General features: G+C 41.3%; 2 pseudogenes; one reads left to right on the forward strand and one right to left on the reverse strand.

Moving 5' to 3' along the window:
- Window positions 1-491: 491 nt before the first annotated feature.
- LOC136404299 (large ribosomal subunit protein uL6-like) lies at window positions 492-1,490 on the forward strand (annotated as a pseudogene).
- A 6,304-nt stretch (window positions 1,491-7,794) lies between these two features.
- Window positions 7,795-9,906, reverse strand: LOC136404300 (large ribosomal subunit protein uL4 pseudogene; annotated as a pseudogene).
- Window positions 9,907-10,225: the final 319 nt, after the last annotated feature.

Here is a 10,225-nt window from a genome sequence, read left to right on the forward strand (position 1 = left end):
AGAACCCTGATCGCAAGTGCCATTTTAACAACCTATTCACTGAACTCAACAAAAAATTAGGTATCAGTTCTGCCAAATCAGTGCAAACAGGCTGAATTCCACCACTGAATAGGCCCCTAATCCAATATGACTGATGTCCTTATAAGAAGATAGCCGTGTGAAGACTGTGACACACACATGCAGAATACCATGTGACAATGAGGGCAGCTATAAACTGAGAAACACCCAAGATTGTCAGCAAACACCAGAAGTAGGGATAGGTACGAAAGGATTCTCCTCGGTTTCAGGGAGAGCATGGCCCTCCTGACCCCTTGATTTCAGGCTTCTGACCTCTATAACTGTGATATGACAAATTTCTGTCATTCTAAGTCATCCAATTTATGGTACGTTGTTATGGCAGTGCTAGGAAATCAATACATGATTACATTTTTATATAATTATATTTTATATAATCATATTTTTACAATGGCAAAAAAGAAAGCATACCATAAATGAGACCTCTACCTATATCAATATTGAGAGACATAAAGCTCTTTGCCACATCTACTGTGAGAGTGAAGACCATCTTAAGCAATCAGACTGTTGATATTCCAGAAAATGTCAACATAACTCTGAAGGGACACACAGTTATTGAGAAAGGTCCTAGAGGAGCCCTGTAGAGAGACTTTAATCACATCAATATAGAACTCAATCTTTTTGGCAAGAAAACCAAGAGGCTCTGGGTTGCCAAAGGGTGGATGTCTTAGTTCAGGCTGCTATAACAGAATATCATAGACTGGGGGGCTTGTAAACAACAGGAATGTATTTTTCACAGTTCTGGAGGCTGGGAAGTCCAAGAGCAAGGCTCCGGCAGACTCAGTGTCTGATGAGGACCTGTGCCCTGGTTCATAGGTGGCTGTCTCCTTGCTGTGTCCTCACATGGCAGGAGCAGCAAAGGGGTTCTCTGGAGTCTCTTTCATAAGGGAGCTCCCATGATGAGGCCACCCCCTCATGACCTAGTCACATGTCAAAGGCCCCACCTTCAAGTACCACCATACTGGGGATGAGATTTCAACATATTTGGGGGAGATGAGAACTTTCAGTCTATAGTAGTGAGGAAATAGAAAGGACCTGGCTATCCTTCAAACTGTTGTAGTCATTTACAGAACATGGTTAAGGGTGAGATACGGGGCTTCTGTTACAAGGTGAGTCTATGTATTCTCACTTCCTCATAACATTGGCATTAGAATGGGTCTCTTGTTGAAAACTGGAATTTCTTGGGTAAAAAATACATTTACAGGGTTCAAATGAGGCCAGGCATTGCTTATTCGGTATTTCCAAGCCAGAAAGATGAGTTAAGTCTTGAAGGAAATGACATTAAATTTGTATCAAATTTAGTTACTTTGATTCAGCTGCTTCGATTCAGCCACAACAGTTAAAAGCAAGGATATCAGAACAATTTTGGATGGAATGTCTCTGAAAAAGGAACAGTTCCGCAGGCTGATGACTAAGCTAGTATGAATTGTCCAGTACGAAAACTAGGTGCCAGATGATTCACAAGATCAATCTGTGTTATTTTAAAGATGCAATAAAAGTCTTCTATTGATTTGGGATTTCTTCTTAAAAGAGAGACCTACATAGGTCACATGGCAATATTATGACCAACGCTCCTTAAAAAGAAATAAAATCTGGCATCTCCATGTTGTAAATGTAGAAGACTATAATTGTAATAGCATTCAAAATACCCCAGGAGCATGATGGCAGCAGATGCTGTCCTTCACAATGGCTGTTTTCTTGCACTGGGTCCAGCTCCTCATTAAACCCAGAGGATCTAAAATCCTTATGTGGGTACTCTCTAGGTGTGATCTCTGCATTTCCTCCCTCCCTTCTGTTTCCCCCTACTTCCCCACTTTCCATTAAAAAATAATTCGCGTCAGCCTGGCGTGCGGGAGTCCCGGGTTCGATTCCTGGCCAGGGCACACAGGAGAAGCACCCATCTGCTTCTCCACCCCTCCCCCTCTCCTTCCTCTCTGTCTCTCTCTTCCCCTCCCGCAGCCAAGGCTCCATTGGAGCAGGGTTTCCCCGGGCGCTGGGGATGGCTCTGTGGCCTCTGCCTCAGGCACTAGAATGGCTCTGATTGCGGCAGAGCGACGCCCCAGATGGGCAGAGCATCGCCCCCTGGTGGGCGTGCCGGGTGGATCCCGGTCGGGCGCATGCGGGAGTCTGTCTGACTGCCTCCCTGTTTCCAACTTCAGAAAAATACAAAATAATAATAATAATAATAATAATAATAATAATTCTATAAAGTCACCAAACAGGATTTATGAAAACACCGGGCCTTTTAGATGCACCAATGATAGAATTGACTTATTTTTAATGTGATCATTTTATTCTTTTTGCCAAACCATGAAATAATACAAACACACAAGAATCCAACTGCCAGTCTCTCAGAGAACATCTCCAAGCCGTAGTCATCCCTGGGTGGCCCTTTGATAATTACCTACTGCAGTAGTTCTTAACCCTGGCTACACATTAAAACGACCTGGGAAGATTTTAAAGCCTTTGCATTCCAGAGTAATTAAATCAGAAACTCTAAGGATAGGGCCTAGGCGCCAGTAATTTGTAAAAGATCCTCAGGTGATTCTAACAGGTGGCTAAGGGTGAGAACCAGTGGCTTAATGTCATGTTGCATTACTGTCGGAATCCTAACACTGACAACAAGAGGCAGAGGTGAGCATCCTTCTCTGCCCCTTACAGGCCTCTGCTTTTTGTCTGATTGGGGTTACACAAAGCCAGAGCGAAACTAAGACCAAGCCTGGTAATTGTCATGGCAATGCCCTAGATTTTCCTATCAAATCTAGTCTCATTTAGGGCGGGAGGTGCAGGAGTGACTAGTGAAGTTAAAAATTTTCTGCCCCTGTTTAGAATATTCAGCATTAAATTCAACAGTTTTTCCATAAAATTTCAAACACTAAAACTTTTAAAAACAGCAGATCTCACCTGAATTAAAAAAAAAGTGTAACATTAATTGTAAAGTGTGCTTGATCACAGAGAATTATCTAGGCAATCAGCATCATGTATAGCCTTTAATGACCCTTGTCTGATGAATGTGAGTTCTGTATATTGATCAAAAATTTGCAAATTTCTCTGCTTATGTCTCATCATTTCCTTCTCTGATTGAATATAAAACAAGTGAGAATTTAAAATCACAGATCTTGGAGGGACCCATGCAACCATTTTATCCAGTCTTCTGACTTTATAGTTGGATGCCTAATTCACTTAAGAGAGTCAGGCTATCATGGTCTTTTGTAAATGAATGAAAGCTCTAACAGTTTGCAACATCCTCCTAACTGGCTCCCTCCTTCCTGCTCCCCTTTTCTTTACATTGCTGTTAGAGTGATTATTCTATATGCATATCCAATCAAGTCATTCCCTTTTTTGCTTCCCATTCTTCCATGGCTATGCATTTGCCTTAGGTCCAAATTTAAACTCCTTAGCCTCACCCACGAGCATCTGCAAATTGATCTGACTCTGTCTACTTCTGTAGGTTCATCTCCAAGAGGTCCCAGTTCTCATTCTAAACTGCAGTTTACCAGGATTCTTAATGGTCTAAATGCAGTTCTGCGAGGATGTCTTTCTTATCTGCCACCACACGTTTGCACGTGCTGTTCTTTCCTTCTATGATGCTCTCTCTGCCCTTATGTGAGCAGACCCCTCCTCGGTTCTCCCGTTTGGAGAGTTCATATCAGGTTGTAACAAGCAGCACAAGGTGTGAAAAGTGGGAGAGGACTTACTGAGATGAGGTTAGATGATTGGATGGATGATATTTACGTCCTGAAATAAAAGATCTTTTTAATAGTTTTTGTTTAAAGAGCTTCAAAGTTACATGTAAGACCAAAGTCAAATGAATTGATAATAGAACTCTCTGGGGTAGTAGTGGAAGTGGTGGTATTTCACTGTCTGTAATGAGAGAGAGAATGATTTCTTTTATCATCTATCTATCTATCTATCTATCTATCTATCTATCTATCTATCTATCTATCTATCTATCTATCTATCTATCTACCTACCTACCTACCTATCTCAGGGGCAGAGCATTGAATCAACCACACTATTCAGTTAATGGCATATTACTACCATTGGTTTCACAAAAATATTCAATTTAGTTTTTTCCTTTTTTTTCTTTTATTAACATTTTTTTTTACCCCTAGGTCCTTTCTCCCACATAGGGAACTATTACAATGCATTTAATGCAGACCTTTTCATTTGTTTGTGTTCTTTAGTGGTGTATATATTTATAATTTACTTTTGGTAACACTGTGTTCTAAACTTCATTCTGTATTTTTCTTTTTTCACTGTTTTTAATATTATTCATGTTATGTCAGAGGTCTGTAATGTTTTAACTGCTGAAGTCACCGCACTTCATCTATCTACCTTCCCTAGCTCTGTCCCAGGGAAGTGATTATAAAATTGATCTGAAAAAACAAACAAATAAAAAGAGCTAAAATACCCCTAGGGAGCAGATGGCTGACTAGGAGAGGTTGCAGTTACCAAACATTACAACAAACTACACAGCCTTTATAATTAAGACAGCTTGGTGCTGACACATCACTTGACATACAGACTAATGGAACAAAATAGAAGAATGAGAAGTAGACAGAATTGCATATGAAAATTCAGTGTACAATAATGACAGTATCTCAAATCAAAAGGAAATACACATTTTTAAAATAATATTTTTAATAATAGAGGAAAGATTGTGATCATTTACATAAATATTAGAACAGTTATGAAAATCTAGCATAACGTTTGTCATCAGAACTCAGCTGACCAAATTATTAAAACATTGTTCCTTGCTTTATTGTTCTAGATAGGTGTCATAGATAATGGTTCCATTGTATTCACTTTAAACTAGAGCATAAATATTAAATAAGTGAACTTGAGATGCTGTATAGCCAGTGGTAGGCTGGTAAATATGTTTAACACACACATACGTATGTTATAAATTTTACTGACATAAAGAATGTTTAGCAAGCAATTTACAAATAGTAATAAAATATACAATACTGTTGTAAACTCCATATAGTTAATTGATTCTCCAGAGTGCTTTCTTTGATTTTTTGCCAAACTCTTATCCATAACCAACCTGTGGTTGCTATTAATGAGTGTACTTTTCACATGAATGTAAGTAGATATTTTCATTTACATTAATGAAAAAGATGGAAGTGAGAAGAGAAAGACATAATGTTCAATCGTGACTTATTTGTCAATGATATGAGAGACTTCTTTGCTGAGTCAGAAAATAGTTTTTAAGTATTGAAAGATTATTCCTCAAATTTTTATGCTATTCACAAAGTAGCAGCTACAGACATGATGCGCTTTTTTAAATGTAAATATTCATTTATTTTTTAAATTATTAATTATTTATTTATTCATTTTAGAGAAGAGAGACAGAGAGAGAGAAAGGAGGGGAGGAGCAGAAAGCATCAACTCCCATACGTGCCTTGACCAGGCAAGCCCAGGGTTTTGAACCGGCAACCTCAGCATTCCAGGTCGATGCTTTATCCACTGCGCCACCACAGGTCAGGCCACATGATGCACTTTTAAGAATAATGTATATTGCTAACATCTTCTCCTTCCTTTTCTTAAGTCCAGACCAGGAGTTGACAAACTCTCTGTAAGGGCCAGATGGGAAGTATTTTAGGGTTTTGAAGCCATATAGCATCTGTTGCAACTATTCAACTTTGCTGTTATAGAACAAAAGAAGGCATAGAGACCTGTGGTGGCGCAGTGGATAAAGCGTCGACCTGGAAATGCTGAGGTCGCCGGTTTGAAACCCTGGGCTTGCCTGGTCAAGGCACATATGGGAGTTGATGCTTCCAGCTCCTCCCCCTTCTCTCTCTGTCTCTCCCTCTCCTCTCTAAAAAAAAAAAAAAAAAAAAAAAAAAATGAATAAAATAAATAAATAAGATTTAAAAAAAAATGTTTAAAAAAAAAAAAAAAAAAGAAGGCATAGAGGAATATGTAAACAAATGGGTGGGTGTGTGTCCCAATAAATTTTTATTTATAAAAACAAGTGACAGCCTGATCAGATGGTGGCACAGTGGATAGAGCATTGGACTGCCATGCAGAGGACCCAGGTTTGAAACCTCGAGGTCGCTGGCTTGAGCATGGGCTCATCTGGCTTGAATGCAGGCTCACCATCTTGAGCACAGGGTCACTGGCTTGAGTGTGGAATTATAGACATGACCCTATGGTTGCTGGCTTGAGCCCAAGGTTGCTGGCTTGTGCCCAAGGTCACTGGCTTGAGCAAGGGGTCACTGGCTCGGCTGGAGCTCCTCAGTCAAGGCACATATGAGAAAGCAACCAATGAACAACTAAGGTGCCACAATGAAGAATTGATGTTTCTCATCTCTCTCCCTTCTTGTCTGTTCCTATCTGTCTCTGTCTCTCTCTCTCTCACTTAAAAAAAAAAAAACAAAAACAAGTGACAGGTTGGATTTGGCCTACTGGCTATAGTAACTCCTACTTAACACAATCAACAAAACAATGCTTGTAGCCCTGATTTTAGCATTGCCAACTTCTGTGGTGTACATACTTCCATCATAGCTCATTTCATGCTATTAGTATAGTGCTCAATATAATATTGAGAAGAGATATGCAGTAGTTTACCATTCTATAGTATTTCTACTGTGTAGATGTTGTCAATATAAATAACCTCAAAAGACTGGATGATAGTAAAATATATTAAAATAATTAGAAAGTGATGAGGTTTGTTTTCAATATGATTTATTTTACTGTTAGTTTGTATAATCTATTTTGGTAATAATGGCTGTGTTTAGCAGTCAGCTCAGAAAATTCCTGAAAATTTAACAATCAGCTCTCCTGAGCTGGCATGACCCTGCACCAGTACACCAGTAGCCAGAATAGAAGTTTCTCTATGGCAATAGAGAAAATTGAATTCATTATTTATAGTATAGGGCAGAATAAATTCTGAATGGATCAAAGACATAAATGTAAAAATAAAAGGAAACCATACATGTACTAGGAAAGACATGGATGAATTCCCCTATAAAGTGGGAGTGAGGGAAACTTTCTGAACCATGGCTTAAAATCCCGAAGCATGAAGGGAAATGAGATTATATCAGCTTCATAAAATGAACTGAGAATTATCATTTCTTTTTGCATTTTCTGGAACAACATATATAACTTAGGAACTGTGCTTTTGGAAATTCGATAGAGTTCATTTTAAAAGCATTCAGTCTAGAGATCCTTGGGATGCAGTTTTGTTTGCTACTGTTGGTTTGTTTTTGATCAGGTTTTTTTATTTTATTTTATTTTATTTTATTTTATTTTATTTTATTTATTTATTTTTTTTCTGAAGCTGGAAATGGGGAGAGAGAGTCAGACAGACTCCCGCATACGCCCAAACTGGGATCCACCTGGCACGCCCACCAGGGGGCGATGCTCTGCCCCTCTGGGGGGTCGCTCTGCTGCGACCAGAGCCACTCTAGCGCCTGGGGCAGAGGCCAAGGAGCCATCCCCAGCGCCCAGGCCATCTTTGCTCCAATGGAGCCTTGGCTGCGGGAGGGGAAGAGAGAGACAGAGAGGAAGGGGGGGTGGAGAAGCAAATAGGCGCTTCTCCTATGTGCCCTGGCCGGGAATCGAACCTGGGTCCCCACACGCCAGGCCGATGCTCTACCGCTAAGCCAACCGGCCAGGGCCTTGATCAGGTTTTTATTCAAACTTAGCTGTCTGAAGTGATTTGACCTTTATGGAATAAACAAATTTAAGTTTATGCCTCACACTTCTAGTCTAGCTGCTAGTTTCTTGGCAACAGCAACCTTTTGTTCCCACCAAAAGTTTCTTCTGCTTCATATACACCAACAGCCTTCTTTCCTTCTTTCCCTACCACAAGCTTCTTGCCCGGAACGCCCTTCTCATCTGATTTGGCTTCTAACACCACTGCTGCTTTATCTACCTGGAGCTTCTGGTTCTTGGCCTAGCAAAGAACGACATTTCAGTGTATGGTCTTTGCATATTCATTTAGCTTCAACATAATTCTAAGGGTTTTTTTTCAGTAGATTCCTCTTCAGGACTCTGTGATGAATCTTCTTGCATGTTGCACCGAGGATTCTTTAGATCTCTGAGCTTTTCAAGATTCTGCTAAGCTCTGTACTGAGCACCTGGTACATGGGAAGGTTGTAGTTACTCTTGAGGGAGGCAGCTTTATGCCAAGTGCCATACCGATCATCTAACTTGTGGAAAATACCTTCAGTTCAAAAGCAGAAATGGCCCACATGCTGACCAGGGGCAAATTTCAAATGTTCAATTTGCTTACAGTAAGCAGAAGAATTCCAGGGATGTTTCTGAAGGCTTTGATGACACTACTGTATTCATTGTACAAAAAGTCCCCTGCACTGGACACGATGATGGTTTCTCTTTTTTCCCCTGCAAGCTCTCATTTGATGAGAGGCACAGACCTTCATGATATCATTCTAGGCCTTAAGTTTCTTAAGCAAAACAGCTTCCTTGGTTTTCTTACAGCCTTCAACTTTATTTTCAACCACCAAAGGAAATTCAGGAACTTCCTCAATGTTATGACCCTTGGACATGACCAGCACTGGTGAGGCTGAGGCAGCTAGGATGGAAGGACAGAGCAGACAGCATATCACTTCTTTGTGCCCACTGTGCATGCCAATGGCACCAGATTTGGTGGGTGCAAACATACAGCTCCCATGACACATATTTCCAAAAGCACCCTGGCCAAGACAATGAGTCCCCTCACCTAGAACTCTGGGAATGAGAGTCATAGTTCTGTCAATACCCCGAGAATCAACACTGGTTGGATGACTTGACAATTCACTGATAGCATAGAGCTATCTACTATTTTTGTGCAAGTTGGTGTAAACAAAGTTCACAATATCTGGTCCAATGGGAATCGTGGTGTTTTTTGTTTTTTTTTTTTTTTTTTTTCATTTCTGAAGCTGGAAACGGGGAGAGACAGTCAGACAGACTCCCGCATGCGCCCGACTGGGATCCACCCGGCATGCCCACCAGGGGCGATGCTCTGCCCACCAGGGGGCGATGCTCTGACCATCCTGGGCGTCGCCATATTGCGACCAGAGCCACTCTAGCGCCTGAGGCAGAGGCCAAGGAGCCATCCCCAGCGCCCGGGGCCATCTTTGCTCCAATGGAGCCTTGGCTGCGGGAGGGGAAGAGAGAGACAGAGAGGAAAGCGCGGCAGAGGGGTGGAGAAGCAAATGGGTGCTTCTCCTGTGTGCCCTGGCCGGGAATCGAATTTTTTTTGTTTTTTTTTTTTTTTTTTTTTGGCAGAGACAGAGAGAGTTAGAGAGAGGGGCAGATAGGGACAGATGGACAGGAACAAAGAGAGATGAAAAACATCAGTTCTTCGTTGCAGCTCCTTAGTTGTTCATTGATTGATTTCTCATATGTGCCTTGACCGGGAGGCTACAGCAGACTGAATAACCCCTTGCTCAAGCCAGTGACCTTGGGCTCAAGCTGGTGAGCCTTGCTTAAACCAACTGAGCCCGCACTCAAGCTGGAGGCCTTGGGGTCTCTAACGTGGGGCCTCCACGTCCCAGTCCGATGCTCTAACCACTGTGTCACTGCCTGGGCAGGTCAAATGGGAATCTTGAACACAGCAGGCAAAGTGATATTTTTTTCAGATGATTCTTCCTTTTCAGAATACAGGGGGTCCTTGGGTTAGGACAGTTTCAACATATGATGTTTAATTGATGATACTCACTCCCATAAAAACTTAAAAAAAATTGAGAAGTGAGTGTTTCGGCTTACCCCATTAGCAATATACTTACAGACTCTGTGGTTGTGCACAGCGGAAGAACACACAATGATGCACATATGAGTGAGGGAGTTGGCACCCCCCATTACACTTACGTACACCATTTTGGACTATTAGAAGTGCAAATGTTCCATTTGGTTGCTTTGGCGACTTTGGCCTTTATCATGGCTCCTAAATGAAAGTCAGAGTCTTCAGATGGTAGTGCTTCAAAGAAGAGGAAAGCCATCACGATGGATGTCACAGGACTACTGGCATCACATGGAGCGAAGCTGTCTGCTGAGGATCTCATTCAGCTGGAGAAGCAGCTGATTGAAGAGGAAGAGAAAGAAACCTCAGAATCCATGAGATTTACTACCAAGGGTTTGGCAGAAGGTTTTTCTAATGTATAGGATGGGTTGGCAAAATTTCAGGCTGAGGACCCCA

This window comes from Saccopteryx leptura, chromosome 4 (assembly GCF_036850995.1).
Source record: "Saccopteryx leptura isolate mSacLep1 chromosome 4, mSacLep1_pri_phased_curated, whole genome shotgun sequence".
In the NCBI taxonomy this organism is placed as follows: Eukaryota; Metazoa; Chordata; class Mammalia; order Chiroptera; family Emballonuridae; genus Saccopteryx; species Saccopteryx leptura.